General features: G+C 39.2%; 1 non-coding gene across 1 annotated transcript; it reads right to left on the bottom strand.

Annotated features, from left to right (window-relative positions):
- Window positions 1-12,604: 12,604 nt before the first annotated feature.
- On the bottom strand, window positions 12,605-12,711 carry LOC127090233 (small nucleolar RNA R71). The gene has a single exon (XR_007791759.1). It is a non-coding gene; the product is annotated as a small nucleolar RNA R71 (small nucleolar RNA).
- Window positions 12,712-16,716: the final 4,005 nt, after the last annotated feature.

The raw sequence follows: 16,716 nt of genomic DNA, 5'->3' as shown, positions 1-16,716 counted from the left end.
TGTGGACTGTAAATCTGAACCAATCCAGCAAAAACAGGTAGATGAAAAAAACAAATCCGCAAAAGAGGAATCAAAAGAAAATTCTCATCAAGAATAAAATCGTGTGGCTACAAACCAAACAAAAGAAGGATGACTGCCACACCGAAAACCTCGTAGGTTCCTTTTCACTCCCAAATCCCTTTTGGAAGAAGAACACTTATGTTGAACTAGCTGAATGTAGGACTGGAGAACATCACGAAGAGCGGGTGGATTAGGATAGATTCGAGCCTTATATCCTTTCATTATAAAACCATGAACCAAGCCACGTTACAACCCTCAAAAGACCTAATTGAAGCAAGGTTTATTTTGAAGGCGTACTATAGTCAGTACAATTGTGTTAAAACTGACTCCTCATCAATTTGCTCATATATGTTGATATTGATATGACATTCGTTATCAGTGATGCATTCATTCTATGTCATAATTCCAATGAACATGCTTGGATTTCAAAACTGCATAAACATGACATTAGCATTATCATTTCCAAAAAAATGAACTTGTCTTACTCGTGAGTAAGCATTTGACATCAAGGGATCTGCCACAATGAACATAAATTGAGGAACTTGATGATTCAAAAGTGTAGAACTCTTGATACCTCCGTTGAGCAGGCGCAAGCCACTTCTCTTGATTACATCAATCAAAATGTTTGAAGATCATGTTGATCAAAAAGACAAACCGCTTCAAGATCCAGTCGATCAGAGGCAGTCAGGTCGAGAAATCTCTTAAAGATTCAATCAATTTGAAGTAGCTAAGTCGAGATTCGATCAATATCTCTAAAGACTAGTAAGTCAGGGGCATTCCCTCAAAAACCAGCCAATCAGAGGCAAAGTTACTTCAGGGCTCGTACTGGGGCAGGCCACCCCAATAGCACAAGAAGTCAATCTCCCTGAAATGGTTAATCAGATGAATGTAGTTCTAAGATACTAGGGTGAATCCGATTTATATAATCCATGACTAAGTTGTTTCTTAACTCGCGATTGGGACAACCCTTGCAGATACCCAACAGACTGGGGCAAGATGGTCCAAAGAGAGGAAGATTCTCTCCTTGCTTGTGAATGCATTTCAGATCCAGCCTGGGGCATCCGAAGGTCTACGTCAGATCCACCCTCCAACAACATAAAGAAGTCAGATGTCGGGAAGTCATGCAAGACTCAACCTACACTCCGGAAATTAGAAGCCTCGCAACCCGAGAAAATTTTCTCAACATTCATCATACCTAATATTGGGGCATCTGTAGACTCTTCCATCATTGCATCAACCTGGCATGCATGATTCATATCATTTCATTCATGCATATTATCCAGCATAGCACGAATCTCTCTAACAAGAAATAAGCGAGCCCAAAAACTCTTATGGCACTATTCAACAACCCATTTTCATTGGCAAACCTCTCGCAAAGTCCAATTCTCGTTGGAAAAACCTTTATCTCGCAAGTTCGAAGGTCCAACCAAGCAATCATCAGTGTCTACTACTTTTTTCAATACGCATCGGTATTGATCTCCCTTCTCTCGTCAGTGTCTATCACTTTTTTCGATACCCTTCGATATTGATATCTCTTTTCCCTAACCATAGAGTTGTAGATAATCACCATTTACCCAGTTTTAGACTTGATGATGTCATTACCTCTAACCCCAGAGTTGAGAGACCATTTTATACCCGACCTCAAAGTTGATGCCAATTCCTACTCCAACCTCAGAGTTGTTATTTCTTTCTCTCCAACCTCAGAGTTGTTGACTATCCTTCTTATCCTCAACCTCAGAGTTGTCGTCTTTCTCTTTCACCTGATCTCAGTGTTGATGTCAGCCCCTGCTCCAGCCTCAGAGTTGTTGTCTATTTCTCTTATTCCCGACCTCATATTTGTTTCTTTCTTTTATATCCAACCTCAGGGTTGTATGTTTCTCATTCCCAACCTCAGAGTTGTTGTCCTCCTTTCATATCCGACCTCAGAGTTTATCTTGCTACCTCCCTATTTCCAGCCTCAGAGTTGTTGTCACTTTTCTTATTAACCAACCTCAGAGTTGTATGTTCACCTTTCCTTTTCCCAACCTCAGTGTTGTCACCCCTTTTCCAACCTCAACGTTGTCACCCCTTTTCCAAACTTAGCGTCGTCTCCCCTTTTGAAACCTCAGTGTTGTCGCCCTTTTCCAACCTCAGAGTTGTTGCCCCTTTTCCAGCCTCAGAGTTGTTCATTACCGTTTATCTTCCCACCTCAGAGTCAAGTATCTTCTTATTTCTAACCTCGAACTTAATGTTTACCATTTTTCGCTCCCAACCTCAGAGTTAAGCAACCACATTTTTCCAACTTCAGAGTCGGTGTATCTCTTTCTAGTCTCAGAGCTTAGACCCTACTTTTTCCAACCTTAGAGTTGACGATTACCGTCCTTTTTCGACCTCAGAGTTGAGCATCTACCTTTTTTCCACTTCAGAGTGAATGTACTGTGTTACCCCCAACCTCAAAGTTGTATGTCTCCTTATCCCGACCTCAGAGCTGAATATCTATCTTTTTTCAGTCTCAGAGTTGAACGACTACCTTTTTCCAACCTTAGGGTTGACGATCTATCTTTTCCCAGCCTCAGAGCTAAACTTCTATCTTTTTCCAACTTTGGAGTTAAGATACCTTTTTTATCCCCGACCTCAGAGCTAAACGTCTACTTTTTCCAACGTTGGAGTTGATGAACCTTTTTGCCCTAGCCTCAGAGCTGAATGGCTACCTTTTGCCCAACTTTCGAGTTGTTGTTTCATTTTCTTATCCTCCAACCCCAGAATTGATATCTATAAACCCAACCGCAGAGTTGACGCCTACTACCTTTGTTCCCGACCTTAGAGTCGATGTCCATCATTATACCCAACCTCAGAGTTGACGCCTATCATTTGTCCAGTCTCAGAACTGAAGGTTGAGAAAAACAAGAAAGGGGGTTTGAATTATTTTTAGAAATAAAAACTTTTTTAGAAATCAGACACACACAAAATAAAAAGGAAATGACACAGAATTTTATACTGGTTCGCTTGAAATTCAAAGCTACTCCAGTCCACCCGGCAAAGGTGATTTCGCCTTCAAAAAGGACTTAATCCACTAATCTTGAAAGATTACACAACCAATCTTCTAAGAGAATAATCTCTCAGCCCTCTCAAGTATTCAGACTACGCAGAGTCACTTGAGGAAGTAGTTCGAGTAAGATTATAAATTGTAATGTAAGGTGCTTCTAACAAATAAGCAAGAATTATAGAGTTGTAAGAACAATAGCTTTTCACGCAAGAGCAGCAGCTCGTGAAAGATGAGAGAGAATGAATGAAATGTCTTGTGTGTCTCAGGTGTATTCTCTTGTGAAGTATTTTATCTTTTATATAGTCGTTGTGAAGGGCCGTTGAAGTGATGACATAATCTTGGCCATTGAAGAATGTTTAATGTCATTACTCTCCTTGTTTCTTTCTAAAACAGTTTTGAGAGCCTCATAATTTCCTTCTTGAAATAGTTTCTTTCCAAATACAAATTTCTTTTTGGTTACACATTCTGAGCTGGTGAGTCTACGTCAGAGTCTTGATAGATCAGAGTTTGGATTCAGAGGATAATTATGTCTAATCACATTAGAGCTTCTCAATGCTCTAGACTTCTTTAGATTTAGAGTCTGGATTCAGTATTCTTTCATCCTTTGTTATCATCAAAATCTTAGAGATATATTGTAGAACCAACTTTGTTCTTACAATCTCCCCCTTTTTGATGATGACAAAACAATATAGAGTAAAGATGAAACATTAAAGAAAATCTTAGATCAGATAGGAAAGTGGGCTCCCCCTGAGTTAGATCCTTGGATAACTCAGATGTTCTTACTGGACCTTCATTGGGTTAGTGCTTTAGCTACTTTCCTGCATATCTTTAGTCATGATTTAGTAATAGTTTATTGAAAATGTTTGCAGTGTTTGAGAGGATTTAATTATGTTTTCATCAGAGCTGTTTTAGTTCTCCCCCTTTTTGTCATAATCAAAAAGACATAGCAACAAAAAAGGTTGATATTGATAAAGAAGCATTTACAGATACGCACATATGTCAGAAGGTAGAAAGCAAAGAGAAAATAACAAAACAGAGAAACAACAAGGAAATAGCCTAGGTGCCTAAGGGTTTGGGGGCGGAGGCATCCTTTGGAGCAGCTGGGACAGCATGTTCTGAATGTTGACGTTGACTGAGTCCTGTTGATCCAGCCTAGCCCGAACTACCTGTTGTTCTTTCTGCAGTTCCTCTAGAGTCTTCAAGACCAGAGGGACGAACCCAGAGTTGGAGTGCTCCCCCTGAGTCAGTTCGTCAGCGTTGGCTTTGGCAGCAACTTCTTCAGCGTCGACTTTAGCTTTTGCCTCAGCCTCAGCAGCAACAACATCAGCAGCGGCTTTTGCTTCAGCTTCTCTGATTCTGTGAAGTTCTTCTTGGTGCAATTTCTCTTCAGCTTCCTTCCTTTCCCGTTCCTCAGCTTCTCTGGCTAGGCGCTCTCAAAGGCTAATCCCAGTGTCTCTGATGAAGTCGTTGCAGACTTGTTTAGAGAGGCCTTTCAGCTTGAAGGCTTCAGTGGTCATCCAACTTATCACTCTATTCCAGTGGATCCTTACAGCAGATGGATCATCACTGATACCAGAGTTGATGCTCAGAGACTTGATCTTCTCAACTGAAGACTCTGCAAAAACCTGGATTGCTTCTTCAAGGGTAGGAAGGGTAGTTTCTGGTTCAGTGGCAGATGCTTGGGAGGGTGAGGAAGGTGAGATAGGGACACTTAGATTAAGTGTGGAAGTTGTTGGGTCAGCGTGGGTTGTTTGTGGTTCAGATAGTGTTTGGGGTGGTTCATATGTGGTTGGATTTTAATGTTCCGGAGGTGGGGAAGTGACTTCTGGTTCAGGTTCAGGTTCAGGATGTGATGGCTGTTGAGAGGCTAGAGCACGGGCTTGGAGTTGAGCCAGAGTGGGGGATTGAGGGTCAGATGGTTCAGTATCAGAGGAGAGTTCGTAGTAAGATGGGGATTGAGGAGATGGTGTTGATGATGGTGAGGTGGTTTCATTCAGCATTTCTGCTTCTAAAACTGGTAACGTTGTGGTGGCGAGGTTGAATTTCAGAGAAGGTGGGTTAGAAGATCTGGTGGTTGAGGGAAGAGTTTCAGTAGAGGTGTATATGTGAGTTGTTTGGGGAAGAGAAGAAGCAATTGGTTTAATTTTGACAGAGCGAGGGAGAGATACAGACTTACCTGGAGAGCCAGCCAGAGGAACTAGGGGTCTTGATCCAGAGGATTCTCCCAGCTTAGCTTTCTTCGCCTTCTTGGATTTCTCATAGGGCTCCCACATCCTCTTCATGAAGTGAGGTGGATGCTCAGGAAGCCAATCCACTGTGAATTCAAAGATATCCACCCCTTGATTGGCAAGGTCTTGTAGATAGTAGGCTACTACCTCTGGAGGGTCAATCTTGGAGAACAGGTAGAGTCCGTTGGGAATCTCCCTCTGATCTCTGAGTGCTTCCCAGGAGGTATCAAGTGTTGGTTTGGCTCTGACTTGATCAATTATTCTCATGATCTTCAGATTCCGAGCGTTCAGAGGTCTTCCAGTGTCAATGGTGACATCTTCCATGAGTCTGAGCTGAATTAGGTGGTCCACGAGGCCACTCTCGATCAATACATTAGATATCAGCCTCCCCAGAGGGATGTAGTTCCTAGTCTTCATGTTGTTTCTAGTGTCTTTAACTGAATCTCTGAGGTACTTGAAGAGGAGTGCAGGTAGACAGAGTTTCAAACCCTTGTGAATGCAATACAAGATACACTTCTGATCTATGTTGATGTAGTCAGAGGAATTTGAAGCAGGACGATGATGGATGGTGCCTAAGATGATCTTCAGCCAGACCCGGAGGTTCTGATGTAGCTCCTTGTTCTTGGAATGCTTGCCTCCAGCATTCTGTTGGAAGATGGTAGGGTTTATTTCCTGGGACAAGTACTTTGCCCTAGGGTTTATGTTGTAGATGTGTCTTCCTCCTGTCTTCTCCATGTTCAGAAGAGAGGCAATTGATTTCTCAGTGATGACTATCTTGACTCTCAGAACGTAGGAGACAATGTAGTGATCATCTAAGTCTGAGAAATGCCAGAACTCCTTCACGAGATTCGTGTACACAGGGCCATAAAGGCGTTGAAAGTAGGTTTCCCACCCTTGCATTTTCAGTTCTTCAGTGAGGTCGACGCAATTTCGCTTCATGTTTTCGAAATCAACCAAGGATTCACAGAGAATTTCAAGCTTATCAAAGGGAGTTGCTAGATGACTGTGGGGCTCACGATCAAGGATGTGGGGTTCCCTGTAGACTGGAGTTGAGACTACGTCGGTGGTTGCAGTGGTTTGTTGGCTAGAATTGGGTGCTTGCTCTGTTGAGTTCATTTGTTGGGAGAAGTTGTAGGCGGATTGTTGCTGAGAATCCATGAAGAACAGTTGAAGATGATGAAGAATGTTTGAAGAGCTTGATGAAGACTGTAGAAATCCTTTGAAGGAGATGAGGAACTGAGAGAGAGAGTTTTGTGAGGTCGTGAGTGTTAAAGTGTGCAAGTGTAGTTTGTGAAATGAATATATACACATTTAGGATGCATGCAAAACGATAGTAGAAAGTGAGTTTAATAGTTAAGAAATTGAATGCATCACGTTAACCAAGTAAGCACATTTTGAGGAGAATGATACAACCCATGATGGAGGTCTAATCCTTAAATCAGCACACTGCTCGAGGAAATATCAAGAGTTTGTCTCTTGATTTCTGCTAGACAGTTGTCTAGAAGTTCCAAGGTCAGATGCAAGATGTACCACGTGTTACTTTATCTGATCTTCAGGAATACCAAAGGGTTGGATCCTGAGGATTTCTGACTTAGATGACTTCTAACTGGTAGTAGTATCAGAGTCAGATACAAATTCCAGGTGTTTACTTCAGAGTCTTATTTTGCTATTTCAGAGGCACATTTCATTCTGGACAATTTTGAATGTTTAGATTTTTCAAGATAAAAGAGAATCTATCTTCAGCCAGGGGTTTGGTAAAAATGTCAGCCCATTGATGGTCTGTATCAATAAATTTTAAAGTGATTACCCCCTCCTGAACATAGTCTCTAATGAAATGATGTTTTATTTCTATGTGTTTAGCTCTGGAATGCAAAATAGGATTCCTACTTAAACAGATGGCAGCATTATTTGTAGTGGGAAATTCATTATCATCGAGCTATTGACAAGCTAGAGATCAATTAACAAGATTCGCCACCGCGCTTTTATTGTTTCCAAGGGAAAAGGGAAAAAGTACGAACAAAACCCAAATAGTAAGAAGTTTTCAAAGTGTCATAGGTTACACAGAGGGAAGGTATTAGCATCCAAAGTGTCATAGGTACTCCTAGGGAGCCCTTTTTGTGTGCATATGTATTTTTGTATAAAGTGATGTTTACAAACAAATAGAATGAGGGGATGAGAAAAGAATTCATTAATTATATTTTTGTGTTTGACAAGACCTTTAGAATTATGCCTACGTACCAACATATAAATGAGGGATCAAAACCTCGTCGTTCGTGCTAGAAATTTCAAAGTGAGTATGTTGGTTTTAACAAAAATTAAGCTTGAAAGGCACAAAGGCCTAAAATGGTTTGAATGAGTTAGTTCTTTTTGGCTTTTTAAAAGTGTAAGTCAAGTATAGTTAAGTTTATTCACAAGTTTGATTTAAGAAAATAAGTTTGGAAGTGCAATGGCATAAGGCCAAAGTTTCTATCTCTTTTGAAAGTGGTCAAAGTTTAGAACAAAAGTAATTCAAACAAAGAAGGTTTTGAAAATAGAGGGAGAGATTTTAAAATTAAATAAATGGGGAGAAGATGAAGAGACTACCCTATGCACAAAATTTAAAAGTTTAAAGTTGAAAAGATCTAACCAAATGGGTAGTGATCCAATAGACAAGCATGTCAATAGAAACCCAAATTTCCCTTGGACTTTTTAGAATCAAGCAACACACAAATGCACAATTATATCAATCTTGAAGAACAAAGGCATCAAATAAAGATGGCCTCATCCAAGCTTATCCACTTCAATGATCTTCTTCAAAATAGCCTATGTAGCAGATGGATTCCACAAGTCACAGGTTTAACATAACAACTTAACAATGATCAACATGGCAGATGACTCTGGAGAGATCTTGAATGATGTATCAGATGAATTCAAATTGCAAGTTCTTGGTTCTTCAACAAATTGGCATTGACCAAGTCCATTAGCAAAGGAATGTTGCCTAAACTCTAAGTCCAATTGGGCAAGATCAAAACAACAGTCCACTCAAACATTTTTTAGGGTTTTTGTTGTTATTATGTACATTAATGGTCAAAGACCACACAAACAAACAAATCAACAAAGTATATCACACAATATGGTCCAAGTGGACGAAGTGAAAATTACATTAACATAAACAATTAGAATGATATGTATAAGGGCAAATGATTATAGAATACTAAAAGTAAATTGCATTAAAGTAAAAGCTTGAAATTAAAAGTCAATGGTTAGTAAGTTAGAAGTTAGTTTTGTTTTGCTTTTTGATTTCAAGACATTCTTTGGAGAACACTCAACCCACTTGCCACAAGCATAGATCCTTGAACCAAAACATCTTCCAAAGGAAGGAAAGAAGACCAAGTTTCTACACAATACCATGGAAGAGGGGAGACTTACAATCTCACTAACTAGAATGCTTATGCCTTTTTATGTCACAAATTTAGCGTTATGTTAAGCAATCGTAATTGGACTTATATAGAAGTCACAACTATTTGAGGCCTGGCAATAAACTTTTGGTGTTAATGCATATTGGAGACATAGTATTATGAACTATGCTCATTAAACATACCACACACAAAAATATGCAAAAGATGTGGCCTAATCTCATCCATACTCATGTTAATCTTTCAATCAACTAACATTAGGACTTTTGATATGTCATTGGCCAATTGAAAATGAATGGATGAAGAATGAGAATTAGATGAAGAATGGGAATTAGATGAAGAGGGAAAGGGATAAATGAGATCACAAATTGGTAAAAGGAAGGCTTTTACCAAATTAATATTATTCATTCATTTTGGCAGATGGAATGTACATTCCATCAATCCCCTAAATCCAATAATATTAACTGGACAAAGTCAAATCAACCTTGACCAAGACCCAACAACAAATAAGAAACTCAATTAAGTCAATACAAATGGTCAACACAATTAAAATGACATTTATTCAATTAAAAATATTAAAATAATGCATTAAATTCAAATATGTTTTGTCCAAATCCTAAAATCTCATCAAAATACCAAATAAATGGCCATGAGATTTATCATAGGTCAAACAAGGTCAAAGGACCTTGGATAAAAAAATTCATAATTTTTGGACATTTAAATATACTTTTAAACAATTAAAAACAAATGAAAAATCAATTAATTCATGAAAAATATTAATAATGATCCAAAAAATATTTTTATTTCAGAATATGAAAGAGAAAAATATTTGAATTTTTTTGGTAAAAGTCCCATATTTTTTTGGATCGATATTAAATTTATTATGAATTATTGAAGAAAATGGAATTAAATGGAAATTCAGAAAATGCTAAAATACGTGGACCATCAGATCTCCCTCATTAATTGAGGTGGCAGATCTGATGATCCTTAACGCGCGTTCCACCAATTCCTTAGTCAACAGCGCTGTAACATGAGTAATCAAAAGGAACGACTAAGATTATAACGTGGAGCATGGATCACACGATCTAGACCAAAGACACATCATCACCGGAGCCAGAGCTCCGGTTGTCTTCTCCGGTGAGCTTCAACGGACTGGTAAACATGAACCATCACCAAAATTTCAAACAGGGACATGATTTTAAAGAGAAAACATCATTGAGCACGAATATCACCTCCAATTCATCCAATTCCAACTATATTGAGAGATATGTGGAATTGAAAAATGAGGTTCATGATCTAAGTTGCTTCGATTTGACCTCAAAGCAACTCAATCTTCTTGCCTACATTGGTAGGACTTCAGACAACACAAGAATGAATAGAATTGAGCAAGAATCAAGGAGAATCGAAGAGTTTAAAATTCTGCAAATTACCTTCAATGAAGGTCTGAGCTTGCTAGATCTTGATCTGAATCGTGCTTGGCTTCACTTCAATTGCCTGCAGGAGAGGAATGGAAAGGCTTAGAAGCAATGGATTCCTGGAGAATTGAATTCCAAAATAGTGGAGATTCAAGCTCAAATTCAAATGAATTTATCAGGGTTATCCTCTTAGAATGAATGGTTTTCAATGGGGATTCAAAGCTGGTTGATCACACTAAAATTTACGTATTTTCGACTCCGATTTCACATGCATTCTAGCTGTTTTATTATCATTTTGTTGTGTTATTACTGTGTTTTCCTTTGTTTTCAGGTTTTTACTTTAATCGGAGCCCCGATCGAGAAAAGGAGCGAAAAAGGGCTAAAAACCCTAAAATTCAGCATTTTGTGCTTATGGCCTACCCAATGGCGGGCGCCACAGACCAAGCCATGACGTGTCAAACTCAACATCCCTCAACTCCCACGTTTCCCCACTACATGCACTAAGGCGCCTCGCTTTGGCCTTGTGGCGGGCGCCACAAGAGGAAAAACGGTTCCCTCCTATTTTCAAGTTGAAGGGCATCCGAGTCATTTCCATCTTTTTACTTGCTTATAAATAGAGACGCGAATTCACTTTTACAATCATCAAAACTTAGAGCAGAGGAAAACTCAGAAGCAACTTTGTTTCACTTAGGCATATATTCAGTATTTTATAGTCGTAATCGCTTCGCATTGGAGTGTTACCACAATTGTGTAATCAAGTCTGTGATAGTGTCTGTAATCAAGTTTGGAGCACTTTGGAAGGAAGTTAATCCTGCCGCCATTTTCTTTTCCGCATTGCAATTTACTCAGCCCTCCGATTGGAGCAGGTTTTTATTACTCGCCTTTACTTTATTTATTTCCCGCACTCGCTTTAAATTATTTATTTCCCGCACTCGCTTTTACTTTATTTATTTCTCGTACTCGCTTTAAATTATTTATTTCCCGCACTCACTTTACTTTATTTATTTCCTCGCACTCGCTTTAAATTATTTATTTCCTCGCACTCGTACTACTTTTATTTACTTTTCGCACTCGCACTACTTTTATTTACTTTTCGCACTCACACTACTTTTATTTACTTTAATGCACTTTTACTTTACCATGTCTAACTAAATTTATAAGGTTAGAATGTAAGGATCGTAATTAAATCGATAATCCGTACAATTGTTCGTAGAAACACTTAAGGGCTATTTTAACTTTCAACTTAAGTTTTCCCGCACTTCAATTCCGTTGGGTAAGATCGAAAGCCGTCCAACGTCTTTTTAAACTTAATTGTTTTTAACTATTTCAAAAACAGCGAAAGCGCTTTGTCTAGTTCATTAGGAGTTTTTAACATTAAGAAGAAAAGAGATTTTAAAACTATTTTCGGACGCGTTTATAAGTTTAGAGTCCGGTTCGTAAGAACCTCTTTTGGTTAAGAAATCCAGGTTATGATACTTTTCAACTTAGTCAAGATACTATATTTCTTAAAAATAGGTTTACTACTCTAACACAATGCGCGCCTTTTTATAAGTGACAATAAGAGGGTTTGATTAGGGAGTACAACTCGGTTCTGAATACGCCAAAGCGACAGTTCCCGTTAAATTAGTTCTTTTCAAAGTAGGAAACATTGCCCATAAGTAGCTCTATTAGCAAGTACTTGGATTATCCATTGATTACGTGAATTGCATTCGACCCTGTCTTTATCAATTATAAATCTATTTCAACACTTTACTTTTCATTGCACACTACAAAAACACTTATTTCGATTGCCTTTGATAAACACCATAACGACAGATAATGATAGATTGACACTTGGTCTCTGTGGATTCGATAATCTTTTATATTACTCTGACGCGTTCGTATACTTGCGAAAAGCACGCATCAAGTTTTTGGCGCCGTTGCCGGGGACCAATTTCGTCAAATTTCATCCTGTTGTTATATCGTTTAGACTTAGGTTATTTCCCGCCGGACAATGCGAAGAACTCGCAGCACCGGAAGTTTAAGTTTAGTATACCCTCTGGCGGAACCTGACCGTTACGCTCGCGCACGTTTATTCTTTCATAGAATTAAGAGAGCTATGGCCGAAGATCAAAACAAAGACCTCTTAAGGACTTCGCTCAACCATCTAATGAAGAACCTAGTTCTAGTATAGTAAACCCAACTATCCCAGCCAATAATTTTGAACTTAAACCATCCCTGTTACAACTAGTGCAACAGAGACAATTCGCGGGTCTCGCTACCGAGAACCCTAACCAACATTTAAAAATATTTCTTCAATTAGCAGATACTTTTAAAACCAATGGAGCTTCTCCTGAGGCAATACGTTTAAGATTATTTCCTTTTTCCCTCAGAGATAAAGCCCTATCATGGTTAGATTCCCTTCCACCCAATTCCATTACGACTTGGGATAACCTTAGAAGATTTTTTCTTGCTAGATATTTTCCCCCGAGTAAGACCGCCGTTCTTCGAAACCATATAACTAGATTTACCCAAAACCAAGGAGAATCGCTGTTCGAAGCTTGGGAGAGATATAAAGAGTTATTACGAGCATGCCCACATCATGGATTAGAAAACGGGTTAATCATTCAAACCTTCTATAATGGACTTCATTATAACACAAAGATGACCATCGACGCTGCCGCAGGCGGTGCTCTGATGAACAAGCCTTACCCTGAAGCTAGTGCCCTCATCGAAGATATGGCTCAAAACCATCAATCATGGGGAGTCGAACGAGCGACAGTGGAGAAGAAGGAAGCCCAAGGAGGAGGGCATGAACTAAGATCTATAGACATGATGCAAGCTAAAATGGACGCATTAGCCCTCAAATTCGAGCATATGTACACGAACCCGAATAATGTAGCCGCAGTTTCGTCGAATTGTGAGATATGTGGAACCCAAGGACACCAATCCGCAGAATGCAGTCTATTGAACGAAACCCACTCTGAGCAAGTGAACTACACCCAAGGGAACCCATATTCGAATACCTATAACCCTGGATGGAGGAATCACCCTAACTTCTCCTATAAAAACAATAACCCTATTCAAAATAATGCACCTCCGAGACCTAGTTATCAAGCCCCTAGATCAAATCAACCTATGCAACCTGTACCACCAAAGCCGAGCCTTGAGAAAATTATGGAAAATTTTATCACCGCTCAAACCCAACAAAACAAGGAGTTCATGAACCAAAACATTCATGTTAATGAATTGATTACTCAGTTAGGAACCAAGGTTGACCAAATAGTTACTCATACCAAGATGCTTGAAACCCAGATCTCTCAGGTAGCTTTAAACCAAGCCCCTCAGACTACACCTGGAGGACAATTCCCTGGACAACCTCAACAAAATCCGAGAGGTCAAGCCAATGCCATTACCCTACGAAGTGGGAACGCTTATGATGAGCCACCAAACCCAAGATTGAGTGAACCCGAAACTTCTAAGGAATGTACCAAACCCCCGGACGAAGTAAAGGAACCAGAGGAATCTGAAAACCAGGATGGTCGAGAGAAAGGAGAAGAACCTAAAGATAAAATTTACGTACCACCCCCGCCATATAAACCATCTATACCATATCCGCAAAGACTCAAACAAACCCAGACCAATAAACAGTATCAAAAATTTATTAAAGTTATAGAAAAATTTCATGTAGAAATCCCTTTCATAGAAGCCATCACCCAAATACCTTCTTATGCAAAGTTTCTGAAAGACATCCTTACCAACAAACGTAGACTTGACGATCCGAAGCCTTTGGAGTGTAATGCTATTTTCCGAGGACAAATTAGCAAAGAAAGATAAAGATCCTGAAAATTTCTCCATTCCTTGTCTTTTGGGTAATCATGTCATCGAAAAAGCTTTTCTAGACTTAGGAGCTAGTGTGAGCTTAATGCCTCTAGCAGTTTGTGAGAGATTAAACTTTGGAGAATTACAACCCACTAAGATGTCACTTCAGTTAGCCGATAGATCTGTCAAATATCCGATAGGCATTTTAGAAGATGTTCCTGTTAGGATAGGTCAACTATTTATCCCTACTGATTTTGTCGTCATGGACATCAAAGAGGACAATGATATACCAATCCTTCTAGGTAGACCATTCTTATCGACTGCAGGAGCCATAATAGATGTCAAGAAAGGAAAGTTGACATTTGAGGTAGGTGACGAGAAAATAGAATTTATACTTTCGAAATTTCTTATGGCACCTGTGATGGGAGACTCGTGTTATGCCTTAGATATTATTGATGAATGTGTTAGAGAATTAGAACAAAAAGAAATTATTAAGTTACCATCAACCCCCATAAAGGAAGATGATGACTTTAAAGAACCTTACATCGATGATAACCTTTACGAATGTTTATCCCTTACTCCAGATCCTATGCCATGCCCTAAGAAACCAACCTTAGAACTTAAGGAACTGCCTAAGAACCTGAGATATGAGTTCCTCGATGAAAAGATGAACCGTCCAGTTATAGTTAGTGCTACCTTGAGCCAAGAGGAAACGAACCAACTTTTAGACGTTTTACGAAGATATCCCTCAGCCTTAGGATATAATATCTCTGACCTGAAAGGTATAAGCCCATCTGTATGCATGCATCGGATTTCGCTAGAAGAAGATTCAAAACCCTCTAGGGAGCATCAGAGAAGAATAAACCCTATAATGAGTGATGTTGTTAAAAAGGAAGTTCTTAAGTTACTTGAGGCAAGTATAATCTACCAGATCTCGGATAGTAAGTGGGTGAGCCCTGTGCATGTAGTACCTAAAAAGGGAGGCATCACAGTCGTGCAAAACGATAAAGGCGAACATGTAGCAAAACGTTTAGAAGGAGGATGGCGGATGTGTATAGATTACAGAAAATTAAATAAAGCAACTAGGAAGGATCATTTCCCTTTACCATTTATAGACCAAATGTTGGAGCGTCTAGCCAGACACTCTTACTTCTGTTATCTAGATGGATACTCTGGATTCTTCCAAATACCTATTCACCCTGAAGATCAAGAAAAAACTACCTTTACATGCCCTTATGGAACTTTTGCCTACAGACGAATGCCATTCGACCTCTGTAATGCCCCAGCTACTTTCCAACGCTGCATGATGTCAATATTCGCAGATTACCTATATGGTATCATGGAAGTGTTTATGGATGATTTCTCGGTTTGCGGATTCGATTTCCACAATTGTCTTGCTAACCTTGAGAAAATCCTGGAGAGATGCGTGGAGGTGAACCTCGTGCTAAATTGGGAAAAATGTCATTTCATGGTGACCGAAGGAATAGTTTTAGGACATATAGTTTCCGAAAAAGGTATAGAGGTAGATAAAGCTAAAATAGAAGTTATAGAAAACCTAAAACCCCCAAAAACCATAAGAGAAGTCCGAAGCTTTCTTGGACACGCTGGATTCTACCGGCGTTTTATTAAGGACTTCTCCAAAATAACTAAACCGTTAATCGGACTTTTAATGAAAGATGATGAATTCATTTTTGATGAAAAATGTAATGACGCATTTAATCTTTTAAAGCAAGCATTAATCTCAGCACCTATTATGAAACCGCCCGATTGGTCGGAACCTTTTGAGATAATGTGCGATGCTAGTGATTATGCAGTTGGAGCCGTTCTAGGACAAAGAAAAGATAAAAAATTACATGCCATTTATTATGCCAGTAGAACCCTAGATGCTGCCCAACTTAACTACGCAACAACCAAAAAAGAATTACTCGCTGTAGTTTTCGCTATAGACAAATTTAGATCTTATCTAGTAGGAGCAAAAATTATTGTTTACACCGATCATGCTGCCATTCGTTACCTATTAAGTAAAAAAGATGCCAAGCCCAGGTTACTCCGATGGATTCTATTACTACAAGAGTTTGATTTAAACATAAGAGATGAAAAAGGCACTGAAAATGTAGTAGTCGATCACCTTTCTAGGCTAGAACATCTAAAACCTGAACTAGTACCCATAAACGATGATTTCGCCTATGATAGACTGATCGCTAAAGTAGAAACCATTGAAGATAATAACCTAGATCCTTATGAGCACCCCCAAAATTCCTTAGCAATAAATAACGTACCCTGGTATGCAGATTTCGTTAATTACCTAGCTGCTGATATAGTACCCCCTGATCTTGACTACCACCGCAAGAAGAAATTCTTCCACGATGTGAGAAACTTCTATTGGGACGAACCGCTCCTTTTCAAAAGGGTTAAAGATTGCATCTTTCGCCGTTGCGTTCCAGAAGAAGAGGTAAATAGTATAATCAAGCATTGTCATTCTGCACCCTATGGCGGACATGCGAGCACCTCTAAGACATACGCCAAGATTCTTCAAGCTGGCCTATTCTGGCCTACCATGTGGCGTGATGTCTATGCTTGCATTGTCAAATGTGATAGATGCCAACGCACTGGAAACATTTTAAGACGTGATGAAATGCCCTTAAGAAACATTCAGGAAGTAGAACTCTTCGACGTATGGGGTATAGATTTCATAGGACCCTTTCCACCATCCTTAGGAAACAGGTATATCTTAGTAGCTGTAGACTATGTGTCTAAGTGGATTGAAGCTATAGCTGCACCCACAAGCGACA

The sequence above is a fragment of the Lathyrus oleraceus genome, chromosome 5 (assembly GCF_024323335.1).
Source record: "Lathyrus oleraceus cultivar Zhongwan6 chromosome 5, CAAS_Psat_ZW6_1.0, whole genome shotgun sequence".
NCBI lineage: Eukaryota > Viridiplantae > Streptophyta > Magnoliopsida > Fabales > Fabaceae > Lathyrus > Lathyrus oleraceus.
The sequence above is the reverse complement of the archived record's forward strand: the minus strand, read 5'-3'. Positions and strand labels throughout refer to the sequence as shown.